The following is a 20,370-nucleotide window of genomic DNA, read 5'->3' on the forward strand; positions in this document are numbered from 1 at the left end:
ATATATATATATATATAAATAAAGAGAGAGAGAGAAAGCTTTAAACAATTAAAACATGGAAAACAATAATTGCTTAAAAAAGTGCATTGTTACATTTATATTAAACACTGTTACAATTAGATGCAATTAAAATAATACTTGTGTTTTTTCTCTATTGGTAGTGATTAAAAAGCTTTATTAATTTGTCTGATGTTTGTAAAGTAATTTAGCCATCGTCTGCCACTGCACCATTTTCTCAATCACCCCTTAGTCATTTGTCTCGTTATCCTTTACTGTGGAACACATCTTATGCACTGAGAAGTGAATAATTACGAGATACATGTGACCTAATTGATTATATAAGTGTAACTTACAACTCATTTATGGGACAAAGCACAACTATCTTTTTGAATTGTGCAATTTTCCAGTTGCGATATTGTGGCAAGTTTTTCCATGAGATATTATTTTTACAAACTGGTGTAACTGTATCTAGTTCACTGAGAACATTAATTGCCCCAACTGGTTTAAAATTAACCGAATATGTCCCTCAGGAAAGCATATTGCTCATCCTTTGCTGGCATTATTGTATTTATGCTTATTGCTGAACCCCCCCCCCCCTCAGCTCTTGCACTGTCCCACCTGTGCCCACTTCTGATTTGATTGCTCCATTGTTTTCTGTTCTGATTTAAACAGCCAATAGGATTTCAGTAGCTCTCATCCTATTGGCTGATTTGAATTTGAAGAATCAAATCAGCTAATATGAATTCAAGGAATGCCATCTTTAATCGCGTACCTTGAATTCACTATTCAGTGTACAGCGGCGATCGGAAGAAGAGGATCCTCCATGCTCCATGGTCACCAGTCTTCAGTTCCACCATCGCCGGTCTTCAGTTCCGCTGTCCTGGATGAAGAAAGAAGAGGTCCCCGCTTGGAAGAAGACTTCACAGCATGGAAGAGGACCTTCTCCGACGGACTTCATGACCCGTTACTATCTATTTGGGGCTTTAGTGTTAGGTTTTTTTTAGATTAGGGATGGGCAGCAAAAAAGCTGAATGCCCTTTTAAGGGCAATGCCCATACAAATGCCCTTTCCAGGGCAATGGATAGTTTAGTTTTTTTAGTGTTAGGTTTATTTATTTTGGGGGGTTTTGTGGGTGGTGGGTTTTACTGTTAGGGAGGACTTAGCATTTTTTGTAACTGCAAAAGAGCTGTTTAACTTAGGGCAAGGCCATACAAAAAGCCTTTTTAAGGGCTATTGGTAGTTTAGCATTAGATTAGGGGGTGTTTTTTTGGGGGGGGAGCTTTTTTTTGGGGGGGAGCTTTTTTTCATAGGGATTAGGTTAAAAAAAATTATTTTTGATAATTTGTTTATTGTTTTGTGAGTTTAATTTTTATTTTTTTATTTTTTTTATTAACGACGCACAGACTACCCTCTGAGCAGGCTTACCAACTAGTAACAGCATAACAGTAAAACTGATAAGATTCAATCTAGATGATTTCTTGCTGTTTCTTCAAGGCTCCCTCTCTAGGAATAGGCTTTGTCTTAATATACCTTGCTTATTGGATTTGCTGATACCACCTTATAGTGGACTAGTAACCTATTTTCTCTGGGTTATATTATAAACAATAGAGATATGTCACACACACACACATATATATATATATATATATATATATATATATATATATATATATATATATATATATATATATATATATATATATATATATATATATATATATATATATACATACATACATACATACATACACATTAACTAATTTGATCATTTACTTCTGTTTCAAAATATACTGAGTGAACTAGTAACCTTTTTTCTCGGGGTTATATTATCAACAATAGGGATATATTACACACAAATGTATACTATATGTATGTATGTATATATATATATATATATATATATATATATATATATATATATATATATATATATATCAAATTAACTAAATATATAATTTACTGCTTTTTTCAAAATATACTGTATTTCTACAGACCCCTCTGGGGTCAGGATTCATATCACTTGCCCCCCCCCCTTCACCTCTGGCAGTGCCAGGGGAAATGCACTGACCTCCAGTGCCAAGGTCTGACAGCTAGTGCAGTTTTACACAAGTACTCAGGAATTTATTACTTCATGTAATATCTTTATATCAGGGCAACAAGCTGTACTTGAACCTTTTAGAAGGAAATGAATGGTTTTTTAGTTGTTTTCTATTGTTTTCCTAAAACAATTTGACTTCCTCTCTGATATACTGAGATCCCTTAATTACAAATAGAGGAGTGAGAGCCAAGGGAAGTTCTGAACTCCAGCCAAAGCTTTGCTTGCAGCCCTGTCTGTATAAGATCACATTTATATCCCCAACTACAGCAACAGTTTTGAAGAAAAGTAGTCAGTCAGCTGCTGTTGCATGTCAGGCTGGGACCAGCAGATCTCAGCTTAGTCATCTGAAGCTCCTCAGTGCTGGGACCCTGTGCTGTAACAATGTCTAGGGACTGTGTGCTGGCTCCATCGTCACTGGCACACTTGCCCCTTGGGAAGGATTTTCTGTAGTTTAAAAGGACCGTGGTCCAGCATGGACCTCACACAGCTTCTGTGACTTGAAACTGCACCTGGCAACTAGTCCACTGTCCTGATGCCCAGACTACAATAAATTCACAAGAGGTAAATTCTTTATATTGTTTGTGGCAGTTGTATCCCTTACAAAGATGCAGAGGGCATGTGAAATATGTATATTACTGATGGAGAATACGTCTATCATTTCTAATCAATCAGTTCTGCCTTTCTGAAACAATCAACAGGGCATAAAAGTATTTTTCTTCTTTGTTAAATAATTGATGGTATTTTATTTATTTTTAAATGAATAAAACGACTTTTTATGAACCTGCATAGTGTGGACCTCATCACCAATAGAGAAGTGCAGGTTTTCCTTATCAGCCAATGAGAAGTCTGTCCCTAGGGACAAGTTGTGCACAAAAATACATTTTCTGTTAGTTTGCTCGGTTACCCCTTTATGATCCAAAAAATATTTTCAAAATGTTAACTGTTCTTTTATATGAAAAATATACAGTATCTTTTTTTGGCTGAATGCTCCTGTAAATTATCCAAAAGTCTGTCTGTAAAGTTCAGAGTTACTAAAATTGTATTTACATTAACTGTAGATTAAAGTAAGCAGGTAAATAGACAGACTGGTTGATTGGTATCTAATGTCAAAATGTGTTTCTGTATTTAAACTTGCAGTTGAAACAGAAGCACCAGTCTCCTAACTGTAAATACAATAAAATATACAGATGGTGTGAATAGTATTGCCAGCTTGTTATAGATATGTTGAAAAATGAAATAAGCATGATCTTTTTTTTCTTTTAAGAAGGAATGAATGTAGAGATTTTAGCTGACAATTCACTACTGCATGTTTGCACTAATATAAATGCCACCCCAGTCATTTCATTAAAGGGACATTCCAGTCAAAATTGGAATTCACATGGATGCATTTACATTTTGAAACATTTTTGTAATATACATGTTTTAGCAAAAATGCTTCTATTAAAAGCTTTAGCTGTTTCAAAAGTGTATTTAAGTATTCACCGTGCACCAGATTGTTAAATTCAGCACTTGCTCGAAGAGCTTAAGGTGCTTTTACCATCTGGTAATTAATCAATTTGTTAATTACTGACAGGATACAATCCCCACTGGTGGTCTGAGCAGCTACAGTATTTAGCTATGCCTCACATGTATGTGCAGAGAAAAATGTTTGCACTAAAACATTTATAACATTTTACTAGAAACATTTTTGCCAATACATGTATATTGCAAAAAGGTTTCTATTCAAAGGTGTAATTCATCTATAAGAATTTTGACTGGAATATCCCTTTAAATAAAATGAATCACAGCAGCATATAATTTAGTCTCACTCATTTCCTTATTATAGAAATACTGTACTTAAGTCTGGCATGTAAAACCATGATTTTATTTGCCTCTGACGCTGGTGTATTGCTGTAAAATCATGTGACATTTTTACACATTACTAATGTGCATATTCAGAGGATGCATGAAACCTTCAAAGTTTTTTTTCTTGTGGTTATTGTTTAATAAATGTTTATGTGATTTGTAATAACTTCAAAACTTGTCTGTAAAGTGTAAAATACAACTGCTTGAATAGGCACTAATTGAGAAACTAAAAATCTGTTTGTTTGTAAAACTTTGTGGTTTATATATTCTTGTTTATTATTTAACAATCTATTTCAGTATTGATCAAATACAATTATATGTTTAAACTGGAGCTAAACTGTTAAACAAATCTACTATCTATTTTATGGTGTAAACTATATTTATAAGAACGTTTTTGGTATGTTGACAAAAAGTGCTTCCTGTAAAATTCTTTCTTGATTATCTTTAAAGTAATGGTAAATCCAGGCGTTTTTAAAAGGATTTACCAGTGCAACAAATTAAGGGTACTTTCAGTCATGAAGTATGTAATACTTCATGCAGAAAGTTCCTTTATTTACCTGCAGAGTTCACTGCGCTGAACACCTCAGGCCGCCCTCGGCAGAACGCTGTTTTTCAGTGAGGTGATCTTAGCCAATATAGTGCTTGCCATACAGCATAATGCCAGCTGTTTCCGCACAGCTATTGGCTAAGTGGTAGGGATGGGCGAATGTTTGGCAACATTTGAAAAATTAAACTAATTTTAACACATTCATCGTTTCGAATTTTCAAATGTTTTTCATTTAATGTAATAGCATTTCTAATCCTTTGTTTAAATGTAATATTCTATTCAAATTTTTCTAATAATTTGATTTGAATTATGCAATATTTGAATTTGAAAAATTCTAATTGATATATTTGTAATAGTATTTCTAATGCTTTCTTTGAATGTAATATTCGAATTATGCAATATTCGAAATAGAAACTTTCAAATTTATATATTTTTTATCTATTATGTATTTATTTAAATTCCCTACCACAACTATTGAACTTCTGAGTAGTATAAAATCGAATGTTACATTTGAAATTTCGAATATGGACATTTTATCTAATTATGAACATTTGAAATCGAAAGTGACATTCGAGAACTGTAAATAGCATTCAATTATAGAATATTTAAGAATATTAATTTTTATCAAAATTAGATTATGTAAATCGAATTTCTACAATAACATTCGTTCTAACATTTGAATTTGAATATAAACACATTAGCCCATGCCTACTAAGAGGTGGAAACATCACCTTATTGAAAAAAAAATTGCGTTCTGCCGTGGGCTGCCTGAGTTGCTCAGCCCAGCATACTCTACCAGCAAATAAAGGAACTTTCAGCATGAAGTATTTTAGAATGCATGGTTGAAAGTCCCCTTTATTTGTTGCACTGGTAAATCCTAGCATTTCACAAACGCTAGGATTTACCATAACTTTAAGGACATCATTGTAAACTAATGCATTTCAATTTTGAATAGAAGTATTTTTTTGCAACATATTTGTATTTTCAATAATGCTTCTAGTAAAAATAATAACACTCATTTTTGCAGCATATGCAAATATGCTATGAGTACCCCATGCATTGACATACAAGCACCACAACTGCTCAGTTGGTTGTAAGTGGTGTGTATTATGTCAGCAATGTAACCACAAAAAGTTATCCATAACTTTGTTTTATATCATTTATCTCAGTATGGCACAGAGAGACATATTTCCTAAACAGCGGAATTATGGTACAGCCATAGTGGTAGATTAATTAATCGTTTCCAGCCTAGACACATGCTGGCTGTAGTGAAGTGGATGCTGGGCCACTAATCTGCTAAATAAGAAAGAAATAAAGAAAACAGTCTTGTGTGCATGGAGGGGAACAAAAAACCAGCAGCATGCCAAGATCTAATTTTATAATTTTCCACAAAAATCTGTTAATATATTAGCACAATTAACTTAGACATGAATGACTTGCTGTTAATCATCAAGACTTTACTGAGTCAATCAATGTTTGATGCAGCCGCACGTGATACCACATGAGACCCAGAAAATCATATGGTTCTGCATCTGTGTGAGAAACAATATTAGTATCAATTATATCACTAATAACAAGATTAATTCATCATTAAAATAACTTTATTTTCAGCTGCTGTAGTCCCAGTGTTAGAAGGTGATCGCTTTAATAAAGTAAGTCACCCAGTCAAGTCGATATCACATAATTAGAAGCCAGTATATAATTCTCATAAAGAAAAACAAAGCACACAGACTTTAAATAACCATGCTAGGATAGTTGCAGTCATCATATGTCTTATTAACCTGACCTGTGCTGGAACAGTAGTGAGTAGGTTAAGAGATGGGGATTAGGGGTTGTATATAAAATGCCAGGGCATTGGGGTCGCCAAGGGCACCATCATGTGAGAGGATGTGGCTTATTGGGAATCACACACTCATTCCTTCTGAAAGAACAGTTTCGATTACTGTAAATCAAACTGTATTTCACCTTCTACAGTCAAGATCTCTCACTAACACTTTGTTGCTGCTGAAGATTGATCCCACCAGGGTATGTGCCCCTCGCTTATCACATCAGATTCTAGAAAAAGCATATGCAAATTGTAGGAAAGATGCAATATATTTCATTAATATATGTTATTACATGTGCTGTATATGGGTGGCACAAACTCAGTGGAATTTTGCACTAAGATGTGATAATTATACATTGTAGCCCATAAGACAGAGATCACTTTAAAATACATTGTATTGCTTCATAAAGTCTCTAATTATAAGAGACCTCTTATTCATAAACATGGGACACTTAAACACTAAATGCCTTTAATTTGAAGCTCATTTGTTAGGATTTGATCACCTCTCTTTACACTTTAAGAGAGTTCATACTGATCCACTTATTTCTAAAGAGAAACTTGGAATTCCAGTAAGGTTCTTAAGTACAGGATTTTTTTTTGGGGGGGGGGGAAGATGTATTATTTATAAACTATATTTTTGTTCATACTTTTCAAATGTTTTAAAAGATAAGCCATTTAATGGTTAAAAGTTTTGCTACTGAAATGTTTTAACTACATTGTTTTAAAAACATCTTTGTGAAATTTTATAGGGATTATGCATCCAGAATATAAGCTATTTAGTAAAATTTATTTTCACAAGTAATGGACTAAGTTATATTAGTTACCATAAATGAAATGACTCATTTGTTTTACTAAATATATTTTAAATATGACTATTTATTTAAACCTTTTAAAAGGGATTTTTGACATAAATAATAATGCCAAATGTATTTGTATGATTTCTATATGAAATTAAATAAGAAATACCATGAATATGCATCTATTAATTTGATCACAAAAATAATACAACTATGTATCACAACTAGCTTAAATTAATTTAAATGAATTAATTATTATGCAGACTAATTTCCTAAAATATACAGTAGGAAGAAAAATGTGTTAAAAGTTTTTGGTTTTAAATGTTTACTATTAAAATGGTTGATAAAATATGACATAATATTGAAGTAATTAATAAAATGGAAAAAAAGAAATTAAAATCTGTTGAGGAAACCTTCAAATTTGAAAGAAAAAAAATGTTAATAATGCTCATGAAATAGTCAACTGTGAACAACTTTCCTATTTATTTTTAGCTTCTGATTAACTTTGTTCTCTTGCTATGTTTTGTTGAAAAGAATACCTAGGTAGGTTTTGGAGCTGCAATGAATTACTGGGTATTAGCTGCTGATTGGTAGCTGCACATTTATGCTTATTATTAGTGGTTCTCTAGATGTGTTCAGCTAGCTCTCAGTAGTACACTTCAACAAAGAGAACAAAGCAAATTTTATAAAAGAAGTAAATTGGAAAGTGGTTTAAAATTATGTGCTCTATCGGAATCATGAAAGAAAACATTTGGGGTTCATATCCTTTTAAAGGGACATATAACTCAACATTTTCTATCATGGATATGAAAGAGTAAACATGCCAAAAATATTCCTTTAAAAAAAATTTTTTTTTAAAGGATATAAAACAGTATAAGATTTTGATATTTTATGTGTAGTTAAAAAAAAAAGTGCAATATATTTTTATTATTTATTTTGCCCCTTTCATGTAATTAACACCACTGAGTTTGTATAAAGTAATTGGTGTACCTTGTTTGACCTTACATTTTTTTGTTATCTTACATTCCTGCTGAAAACAAGTAGGGACAGATTTGAAACAGACAATAAAAAAGACTGTGCAAACAAGGCTGTGTGGAACACAAGACAATCTATCAGGGTTTTAAGAAAGCCTTCTTTGCACAGACTCTATTATATTGCATGATGTATCTGATCTGTCCCTAATTGTTCTAAGCAGATGATTTAAACTTAAGTTTACAGAAACTGGAGTATTTTATAGAAACTAAACCTTTACACGTTCATCTTTAATTTTTTTAAATAACTAAAATAATTGTTAAAAAATATATCTACATATTATTCTAAGGCTTACGCCTAGCATGCATTTACTGTTTAATATCCCTTTAAATTCAAAGGGACAGTAAAGACCAAATTAAACTTGCATGATTCAGATAGGGCATGTAATTTTAAACAACTTTCCAATTTACTTCTATCATCAAATTTGCTTTTTTCTCTTGGTATTTTTTGTTAAAGGCTAAATCTATATATGCTTATAGGCTGATTTCTAAGACTCTGCAGTCCCCTCTTATCTCACAATCTGGCTGTGAATAGAAAATAACATGTACTGTTTGTTCATGTGTGCCATATAGATAACATTGTGCTCACGTCCATGGAGCTATTTAAGTGTCAGCACTAATTGCTTGAAATGCAAGCCTGTCAAAAGATATGAGATAAGTGGGCCGTCTGCAGAAGCTTAGATACAAGGTAATTACAGAGGTAAAAATTATATTTCTATAACAGTGTTGGTTATGCAAAACTGGGGAATGGTAAATAAAGGGATTATCTATCTTTTTAAACAATAACATTTTTGGTGTTTACTGTCCCTTTAAGGTGAAATGAACATAAATTTCCTGATTGTGTGGATCTGGGACTTTAGTGTTTATTGGCTGATAGGGACCGTTCCCACAAAAAAAAAAGTCTCATTCTGCACAGCAACATTTTTTTAGTGCTGTGATACATTTTGAAACATTAATTTTTAGATGGAAAAAAATGAGTATTAGATCTAATTATATAGTCTATGTATTTTCAACTTTGGAGTAATGAAAATTTCCTTTCCAATGGCTTTAATACAGTTCATAAAGTATAAAATGGAAGGTTATTTCAGATACATAGATAGAAAAAATGATACTGTTCCGATGTTGGTAGCAGCTACTATGAAAGGGACATTAAATACCTAAAACACTGTTTAATATATAAATAAATGCAACATAAAATAATAATCTTGTGTGTGTGTATATGGGGGGGGGTTGTGCTGAACTAGAAAGTCTGGAGGGCATACTTAAGTATACAGTTTAACTGACCTTGCCACCAATCAGCAAGCGCTACCCAGGTGTGCAACCAAAAATGGGCCGGCTCTTAAGCTTACATTCCTGCATTTCCAAATAAAGAAAGCAAGATAAAGAAGGAAAATTGATAAAAGCAATAAATTATAACATTGCTTAAAATTGCATGCTCTATCTGAATCATGAAAGAAAATGTTGGGGTTTTGTGTCCCTTTAAATATTCAGAAGCACTGCAGATTATAAAGTGTGTACATAGAACCACCATCCAGCAGTTGTAAGTAACCGAATAACAGCATTAAATGAAACACAAGCAGGCAATTATGTGCTTAAAACAAAGCAGAAAAAAAAAAGATGAACAGTCTTATGATGAAATATTTGAGGATCAACTACAACACCCTATTGCTTTGCCTACTGCTGCTGAATGCTACAGGTGTGTATTTGTGTACAGATTTGTGTTAAAGGGACTGTCTAGTAGTCAAAATTAAACTTTCATGATTTAGATAGGGCATGTAATTTTAAATAACTTTCCAATTTACTTTTAATCATCAAATTTGCTGTGTTCTCTTGGTATTTTTTGTTGAAAGCTAAACCTAAGTAGGCTCATATGCAAATTTCTAAGCCCTTGAAGGTCGCCTCTTATCTCAGTGCATTTTGACATTTTTTCACAGTTAAACAGTGACTGTTCATGTGTGTCATATAGATAACATTGTGCTCACTTCCGAGGAGTTATCTAGGAGTTAGCTCTGATTGGCTAAATTCAAGTCTGTCAAAAGAACTGAAATAGGGGGGCAGCCTGCAGAGGCTTAGATACAAGGTAATCACAGAGGTAAAAAGTTTGTTAATATAACCATGTTGGATATACAAAACTGGGGAATGGGTGATGAAGGGATTATCAATGTTTTTAAACAATAATAATTCTGGAGTAGACTGTCCCTTTAAAGCAACACACCACACATATTATTTTCTTTGTTCTGACTAAAAATGAATATTTCAAGTCAGTGATTTTTGTTTTTAATGGATATTTCTATGCTGAATAAACCAACTTTTTTTTGTGGGAGTTGTCCTTGGCTTCCAATCAGCAGTAAAATTGCTTGTTTGTATACAATAATTCACTTTCTGTTAGCTACTCTTTATATCTAAACAGCTTTTAGTGAAAACAAAATTTATGCTTACCTGATAAATGTCTTTCTTTTGCGATGTACCGAGTCCACGGTTTCATCCTTACTTGTGGGATATTATCCCTCCTAACAGGAAGTGGCAAAGAGAGCACCACAGCAGAGCTGTCTATATAGCTCCCCCCCTTAACTCCACCCCCCAGTCATTCGACCGAAGGCCAAGGAAGAAAAAGGAGAAACTATAAGGTGAAGAGGTGACTGAAGTTTTCAATAAAAAATACTATCCGTCTTGAATAGACAGGGCGGGCCGTGGACTCGGTACATCGCAAAAGAAAGAAATTTATCAGGTAAGCATAAATTTTGTTTTCTTTTGCAAGTCCACAGTTTCATCCTTACTTGTGGGATATCAATACCAAAGCTTTAGGACACGGGTGAAGGGAGGGACAAGACAGAAACCTAAACGGAAGGCACCACTGCTTGCAAAACCTTTCTCCCAAAACTAGCCTCCGAAGAAGCAAAAGTATCAAATTTGTAAAATTTGGAAAAAGTATGAAGCGAAGACCAAGTCGCAGCCTTACAAATCTGTTTAACACCTCTTTCACTTTACCCTTCCTGCTTAGAGCCAGTAAAGAGAATGACTGGGGGGTGGAGTTAAGGGGGTAGCTATATAGACAGCTCTGCTGTGGCGCTCTCTTTGCCACTTCCTGTTGGGAAGGATAATATCCCACAAGTAAGGATGAAACCGTGGACTTGGTACATCTTGCAAAAGAAATGTTCTTTTCATGCCAAATAACAATGTTATGTGTTTACCTTTCATACACCAATTATAGAACATTTTTGAATATCATGTCCCTTTAAGTTCTGAAGCTATGTTTACCATTAACTAAAGCCGTTTACAGATATATAAACACCATTACACTAACGGCTCAGCTGCCTGAGTGCTGTAGCAATACCAGGAGTCTAGAGCTGTGGTTTCTGCTCCCTTATCTCACAGAGCAGCAGTTGCAGCCAGAAAGTGTTTATTTCTGCATCTTTACGCTCTCAGAGGTATAATAATAGAATATGTGATGACCTGGGAAGTTCCAAGAACTTTCGGCAGCTTCTTGGCAATTACGCAGCAAACACTAACCTGGCATCAGAGTGCTGTAAATACCAGTGCTGCCTTTGAGGGTGATGTCACTGTGTGCGTCTTACATAATAACAAGTGTCACTATTAGAAAGTATGAAACAATTTACCGCTACCAGAAAACCCTAAAATTGCCCAACTGAGATCTCAGCCTAAAGCAACATTAAAGTAATTTTTCGTATGTATAGTATATATCATCAATTAAAGGGACAAGATAATGCAGTAGTAGTATAATGCTCTGATGCACTAGAGAATGTTATTATGGCACTACCAAATGCATCTCTGTGCTTAAACACAGTAAATACTATAAGTTAAAAAACAGCGCTACTGAATTTGGTGGAACTTTACAAGTAAAGAATAATAAAATAATAGTTCATAGTTAGAGTCTGCTGTGTAGTGAAAATGCTTTTCTGCTCCTAAACTGGACACGAGCCGGTAAGTTATACTGTAGTAGCATGGTAAGCCATTCTGTAGCAGCATATGTACGCCATCCTGTAGCAGCATAGGCAAGCCATCCTGTAGCAGCATATGTACGCCATCCTGTAGCAGCATACATAAGCCATCCTGTAGCAGCAAAGGTAAGCCATCCTGTAGCAGCATAGATAAGTCATCCTGTAGCAGCATAGGTAAATTATCCTGCAGCAGTATAGGTAATCCATCCTGTAGCAGCATATGTATGACATCCTGTAGCAGCATAGATAAGCTATCCTGTAGCAGCAAAGGTAAGCCATCCTGTAGCAGCATAGGTAATCCATCCTGTAGCAGCATAAGTAAATCATCCTGTAGCATCATAGGTAAATCATCCTGCAGCAGTATAGGTAATCCATCCAGTAGCAGCATAAGTAAGACATCCTGTAGCAGCATAGATAAGCCATCCTGTAGCAGCATAGGTAGGCCATCCTGTAGTAGTATAGGTGAGTCATCCTGTAGCAGCATAGGTAAGCCATCCTGTAGCAGCCTAGGTAAGTCATCCTGTAGAAGCATAAGTAAGTAATATTGTAGCAGCATAGGTATGTGATCCTGTAGCAGCATAGGTAAGTCATCCTGCAGCAACATAGGTAAGTCATCCTGCTGCAGCATAGGTACGCCATCCTGTAGCGGCATAGGTAGGCCATCCTGTAGCAGCATAGGTAAGCCATCCTGTAGCAGCATAGGTAGGCCATCCTGTAGCAGCATAGGTAAGTCATCCTGTAGCAGCATAAGTAAGCCATCCTGTAGCAGCATAGGTAAGTCATCCTGTAGCAGCATAAGTAAGTAATCTTGTAGCAGCATAGGTAAGTCATCCTGTAGCAGTATAGGTAAGTCATCCTGTAGCAGCATAGGTAAGTCATCCTGCAGCAACATAGGTAAGCCATCCTGCAGCAGCATAGGTACGCCATCCTGTAGCAGCATAGGTAGGCCATCCTGTAGCAGCATAGGTAGGCCACCCTGTAGCAGCATAGGTAAGTCATCCTGTAGCAGCATAGGTAAGTCATCCTGTAGCAGCATAGGTAAGCCATCCTGTAGCAGTATAGGTAAATCATCCTGTAGCAGCATAGGTAAGTCATCTTGTAGCAGCATAGGTAAGTCATCCTGTAGCAGCATAAGTAAGTAATCTTGTAGCAGCATAGCAAGTCATCCTGCAGCAGCATAGGTAAACCATCCTGTAGCAGCATAGGTAAGTCATCCTGCAGCAACATAGGTAAGCCATCCTGCAGCAGCATAGGTACGCCATCCTGTAGCAGCATAGGTAGGCCATCCTGTAGCAGCATAGGTAGGCCATCCTGTAGCAGCATAGGTAAGTCATCCTGTAGCAGCATAGGTAAGTCATCCTGTAGCAGCATAGGTAAGTCATCTTGTAGCAGCATAGGCAAGTCATCTTGTAGCAGCATAGGTAAGTCATCCTGCAACAGCATAGGTAAACCATCCTGCAGCAACATAGGTAAGCCATCCTGCAGCAGCATAGGTACGCCATCCTGTAGCAGCATAGGTAAGTCATTCTGCAGCAACATAGGTAAGCCATCCTGCAGCAGCATAGGTACGCCATCCTGTAGCAACATAGGTAAGTCATCCTGTAGCAACATAGTTAAGTCGTCTTGTAGCAGGATAGATTAGCCATCCTGTAGCAGCATAGGTAAGTCATCCTGTAGCAGCATATATAAGCATTCCTCTGCTCATGAGCATTAGTGCATTGAATTTACAAGCAGATTCTATGTGTTAACCCCTTTGGGGAGGTTCCACACTTAGGTTCATGCAGTAGTAGAACAGTAAAATGCACTAGCATCTCCCTTTTGATCACTAACGTACAAAAGCACTGTATACAAAATAAATGTTTTACAAGCATTTAAAAGTGTTACCTTGTCTCTGATAAAAGCCTCTTGAGTATTGTTTACCTTATGACCTTTGCTGTGGCCAGTTATTAGGTGGATATAAATGTCTCCTGCATTGGTCAATCAATCAATGCACAGAATATTGAAGGATCTAAGTACTGTGTGTAGAGTTAAATTCACGGCAAAGTGGTTAAAATAAAGAAGTAAAGTACAAAATAAAGTGGTTTCACTATTAAACATTATAGAGGGAATTAACTTTTGAGTTTTATGTCCCTTTAAATTGGCAAGCAAGTGGGAGTTAATCTATTTGAATTGTCTATATATTTGTATGGTCTATATATTTGTATGGCTGTACCACACTGTGATTATTTAAACAGATTATCTGCATACTGAGGTAGGATCAGGAGTGTGCACATTGTGTGCATTATATAGCAGCTGTGATTGCAGCAATGTTTGTAACAATGTTATATACATAGTGGTCAAGACATGCACACTCCTCAGCCTACATCAGTATGCTCTCATGGAAAGGGGCTAATTTAAAACACAGGCTATCAAGAAAAAAAAATAGTGAATAAAATAATAATACTAAATTGGAAAATGTATTTTAAATTATATACTGTCTTTTTTAACTACTTAGGGCCATATTACAAGTGGAGCGCAAAATATTGCTTTAGCTAAAGCGCTATTTGTGCTCCACTTTGTAATACCAGTGCACGCTAATGCGTTCGCATTGCTGGGATGCATTGCACTCATGAGAGTGTTTTCCAGAGCCTTGTTCTGATGCCGTCACAGACGGCATCAGCACCTTGCGCAGTGAAGAGGTAAGTAGCTCAGCAATGGGCAGCACTTAGTAAATATATATGAATATGGCTATATGCATATATATTTATGTGTTAATATATGTATATACACATAGTAACACATAAATATATATGTATATAAGCATATATATTTACTGAGAACACAGTTACCATAGACTGCAATGTAAAGACACTTTTCAGTGCTGTTTGTTTCTAACACCCCACTCCCACCAACTTTAAAGCCCCAAAACTGCCTAGTGCAGTTTTTTTGTTTTAAAAAAAATTGCAATTTTTTATTTTATTTTAAATAAAAAAACTATAATGCCCTCTATTTTGAGGGCATTTGGGGCACTTTTAGAAAATTATCCAGAGATTGGATCTCTGGTTAATTTTCTGAGCGCTAACTGCTACCCCAAGCTCGTGGTAGCAATAACCAGCCACTTGTAGTGGCTGGCTAATTATTGCGCTCCCGCAAACTGGCAAATTTGTGCATGTGGGATAATTTAGCACTTCACTAGTAATCTAGCCCTTCATTTTTACTTTAAAGTTGCTTTAAGCACCAAAATATCAAACAGCAGCAGATAGTAAAATAACATAAAAGTATGTTCCATTATGTTACAGAAAATAACAAGAGAATGTAGTTATGTGCTTAGTGATAGCTTCAGACAATATGCTGCAATCCTACCTACAAATATAACACCCCTGTTATAAAACAGCAGTTATTTAATACCAGGGTCCTCTTGCAGAAACTCCACCCATAAGAAAAAGTTGTTACCCCACCTACTCAACTTCTATAACTTGACCCACCTTTCCTATATCAACTCATATATACAGACAACGTTCTCTCTTTTTATACAACAGCACATGAAAAAGAAGCAAGGATGGCTTAACCTGGTAAATGCTGAAATGTCTCCTGAGATCTAAGTGGCTGCTAGCAGGTAAGGTAATGATACTGTAGTCAGTAATGTGTGCCTGGTACTTGTGGAAAGGGTTAATTAGAGTTAACCCTTAGCATAGGTTCCTCCTTACCTTGTAAAAACCAACTGGTCTACTTATATCCAGGTTCCAAAAATGACAGAAGTTTATTGCAGCATGTTTCATTGGATTATTATCCCAAACTAGTATCGACTGTCTAGTAGAAAAAAAAATAATATGGTTTGAGAATAATTTTTCTTTAATGTAATGTATTAATTCCATGATGACTAAAGTAAACTATGTGTACTGAATAAAAATAATTAAAAACCAGAGATAATGTGCTAGCAGATAATGTGTAGAAAATTAATCAATATGCGTAAGTAGTTATAAGGGACGTAAAAGGCAAATTGAAAGTTTCATGATTCAGATACAGGGTACAATTAGGGGGGAAAACACTTTACAATTTACTTTTATTGTTAAATGTACTTTGTTCTCTTGGAATCATTTTGTTGAAACTTAGTTGGCAGTGGTGGTGTTTGCAAAAATGTACAATAATATATTTATTTTTAAAATGACTGCTACTTCCATAGAAATTTAAAATGTAATATTGCCAAGAGCAAATTATGCATATAGGATCCAAAAACCCAAAGGTCAATTATAGTCTCAATTATACATTACTGACTGTAACAAAAGAGAAACAGAACTTGGCAATTATTATTTGGAAGAGGTATTAGTAGCAGAAATAGTAAGGTTCTTATGCCACTTTACAGATCATTAGTTAGGCCTTATCTGGAATACTGGGTACAGTTCCGGAGACCATATCTCCAGAAGGATTGAAATAAATTAGAAACTGTCCAAAGGAGGGCTGCTAAAATGGTACATGGTCTAAAATATAAAGCATACAAAGAAAGACTCTATGATCTAAATCTGTATAGTTTAGAGGAGAGAAGGGAAAGAGGTGACATGATAAAAATTATAGAAATCTTCAAATATATGAAGGGACTAAATGAAGTGGAAGAAATACAAAAAAAGAAATGCTAAAACAAGGGGTCACAATATTAAGTTAGAGGGTAGCAGATTTAAGAGTAATGTGAGAAAGCATTTTTTTTTTTTACAGAAAGGGTGGTAGATTCATGGAATAAACTTCCAATTGAGGTGGTAAACACAGGGACTGTGAAGAATTAAAAAATGCCTGAGATATGGATAATGCTATCTTAAGAAAACAGTAACATGTAATAAGTGTAGACTTGATGGGACATACATAAGGCTAACCTAAAAAAACAGTAACATGTAATATGTGTAGACTTGATGGGACATACATAAGGCTATCCTAAGAAAACAGTAACATGTAATATGTGTAGACTTGATGGGACATACATAAGGCTAACCTAAAAAAACAGTAACATGTAATTTGTGTAGACTTGATGGGACATGCATAAGGCTATCCTAAGAAAACAGTAACATGTAATAAGTGTAGACTTGATGGGACATGCATAAGGCTATCCTAAGAAAACAGTAACATGTAATATGTGTAGACTTGATGGGACATGCATAAGGCTATCCTAAGAAAACAGTAACATGTAATAAGTGTAGAATTGATGGGACATGCATAAGGCTATCCTAGGAAAACAGTAACATGTAATATGTGTAGACTTGATGGGACATGCATAAGGCTATCCTAAGAAAACAGTAACATGTTTAATGTGTAGACTTGATGGGACATGCATAAGGCTATCCTAAGAAAACAGTAACATGTTTAATGTGTAGACTTGATGGGACATGCAGAAGGCTATCCTAAGAAAACAGTAACATGTTTAATGTGTAGACTTGATGGGACATGCATGTGGCTAACCTAAGGAAACAGTAACATGTAATATGTGTAGAATTGATGGGACATGCATACGGCTATCCTAAGAAAACAGTAACATGTAATATGTGTAGACTTGATGGGGCATGCATAAGGCTACCCTAACAAAACAGTAACATGTAATATTGTTAGACTTGATGGGACATACATAAGGCTAACCTAAGAAAACAGTAACATGTAATATGTGTAGACTTGATGGGGCATGCATAAGGCTACCCTAACAAAACAGTAACATGTAATATTGTTAGACTTGATGGGACATACATAAGGCTAACCTAAGAAAACAGTAACATGTAATATGTGTAGACTTGATTGGACATGCATAAGGCTATACTAAGAAAACAGTAACATGTAATATGTGTAGACTTGATGGGATATGCATAAGGCTAACCTAAGAAAAAGTAACATGTAATATGTGTAGACTTGATGGGACATACATAAGGCTATCCTAAGCAAACAGTAACATGTAATAAGTGTAGATTTGATGGGATATGCATAAGGCTATCCTAAGCAAACAGTAACATGTAATATGTGTAGACTTGATGGGACATACATAAGGCTAACCTAAGAAAACAGTAACATGTAATAAGTGTAGACTTGATGGGATATGCATAAGGCTAGGCTAAGAAACAGTAACATGTAATATGTGTAGACTTGATGGGACATGAATAAGGCTATCCTAAGAAAACAGTAACATGTAATATGTGTAGACTTGATGGGACATACATAAGGCTATCCTAAGCAAACAGTAACATGTAATATCTGTAAACTTGATGGGACATACATAAGGCTAACCTAAGAAAACAGTAACATGTAATAATTGTAGACTTGATGGGACATGCATAAGGCTATCATAAGAAAACAGTAACATGTAATATGTGTAGACTTGATGGGACATACATAAGGCTAACCTAAGAAAACAGTAACATGTAATATGTGTAGACTTGATGGGACATGCATAAGGCTATCCTAAGCAAACAGTAACATGTAATATGTGTAGACTTGATGGGACATACATAAGGCTAACCTAAGAAAACAGTAACATGTAATATGTGTAGACTTGATGGGACATACATAAGGCTATCCTAAGCAAACAGTAATATGTAATATGTGTAGACTTGATGGGACATACATAAGGCTAACCTAAGAAAACAGTAACATGTAATAAGTGTAGATTTGATGGGATATGCATAAGGCTATCCTAAGAAAACAGTAACATGTAATAAGTGTAGACTTGATGGGACATGCATAAGGCTATCATAAGAAAACAGTAAGATGTAATAAGTGTAGACTTGAGGGGACATGCATAAGGCTAGCCTAAGAAAACAGTAACATGTAATAGGTGTAGACTTGATGGGACATACATAAGGCTATCCTAAGCAAACAGTAATATGTTATATGTGTAGACTTGATGGGACATACAAAAGGCTAACCTAAGAAAACAGTAACATGTAATAAGTGTAGACTTGATGGGATATGCATAAGGCTATCCTAAGAAAACAGTAACATGTAATAGGTGTAGACTTGATGGGACATACATAAGGCTATCCTAAGAAAACAGTAACATGTAATATGTGTAGACTTGATGGGACATGCATAAGGCTATCCTAAGAAAACAGTAACATGTAATATGTGTAGACTTGATGGGACATACATAAGGCTAACCTAAGAAAACAGTAACATGTAATATGTGTAGATTTGATGGGACATACAGTACATAAGGCTATCCTAAGAAACAGTAACATGTAATATGTGTAGAATTGATGGGACATGCATAAGGATATCCTAAGAAACAGTAACATGTAATATGTGTAGACTTGATTGGACATACATAAGGCTAACCTAAGAAAACAGTAACATGTAATATGTGTAGACTTGATGGGACATGCATAAGGCTATCCTAAGAAAACAGTAACATGTAATAAGTGTAGACTTGATGGGACATGCATAAGGCTATCCTAAGTAATAAGTAACATGTAATAAGTGTAGACTTGATGGGACATGCATAAGGCTATCCTAAGAAAAGAGTAACATGTAATATGTGTAGACTTGATGGGACATGCATACGGCTATCCTAAGAAAACAGTAACATGTGTAGACTTGATGGGACATGCATAAGGCTATCCTAAGAAAACAGTAACATGTAATATGTGTAGACTTGATGGGACATACAGTACATAACGCTAACCTAAGAAAACTGTAACATGTAATATGTGTAGACTTGATGGGACATGCATAAGGCTAGCCTAAGAAAACAGTAACATTTAATATGTGTAGACTTGATGGGAAATACATTACATAAGGCTAACCTAAGAAAACAGTAACATGTAATATGTGTAGACTTGATGGGACATACAGTACATAAGGATAACCTAAGAAAACAGTAACATGTGTAGACTTGATGGGACATGCATGAATCTAGCCTAAGAAACAGTAACATGTAATATGTGTAGACTTGATGGGACATGCATGAATCTAGCCTAAGGAACAGTAACATGTAATATGTGTAGACTTGAGGGGACATGCAAACGGCTATCCTAAGAAACAGTAACATGTAATATGTGTAGACTTGATGGGACATGCATAAGGCTATCCTAAGAAAACAGTAACATGTAAAAAGTGTAGACTTGATGGGACATACATAAGGCTATCCTAAGAAACAGTAACATGTAATATGTGTAGACTTGATGGGACATTCATAAGGCTATCCTAAGAAAACAATAACATGTAATATGGGTAGACTTGATGGGACATACATAAGGCTAACCTAAGAAAACAGTAACATGTAATATGTGTAGACTTGATGGGATATACATAAGGCTAACCTAA

At 35.1% G+C, this 20,370-nt stretch overlaps 1 protein-coding gene across 1 annotated transcript in view; it reads left to right on the forward strand.

Moving 5' to 3' along the window:
* Positions 1 to 2,396: 2,396 nt before the first annotated feature.
* The window catches only part of GJA5 (gap junction protein alpha 5), a 103,065-nt gene continuing 85,091 nt past the window's right edge, over positions 2,397 to 20,370 (forward strand). The window contains exons 1-2 of the mRNA XM_053705890.1: positions 2,397 to 2,659; positions 15,621 to 15,697. The gene's annotated coding sequence lies outside the window, so the exon portion shown is untranslated. The remainder of the gene's footprint in view (positions 2,660 to 15,620; positions 15,698 to 20,370) is intronic.

The sequence above is a fragment of the Bombina bombina genome, chromosome 3 (assembly GCF_027579735.1).
Source record: "Bombina bombina isolate aBomBom1 chromosome 3, aBomBom1.pri, whole genome shotgun sequence".
Classification (NCBI taxonomy): Eukaryota; Metazoa; Chordata; class Amphibia; order Anura; family Bombinatoridae; genus Bombina; species Bombina bombina.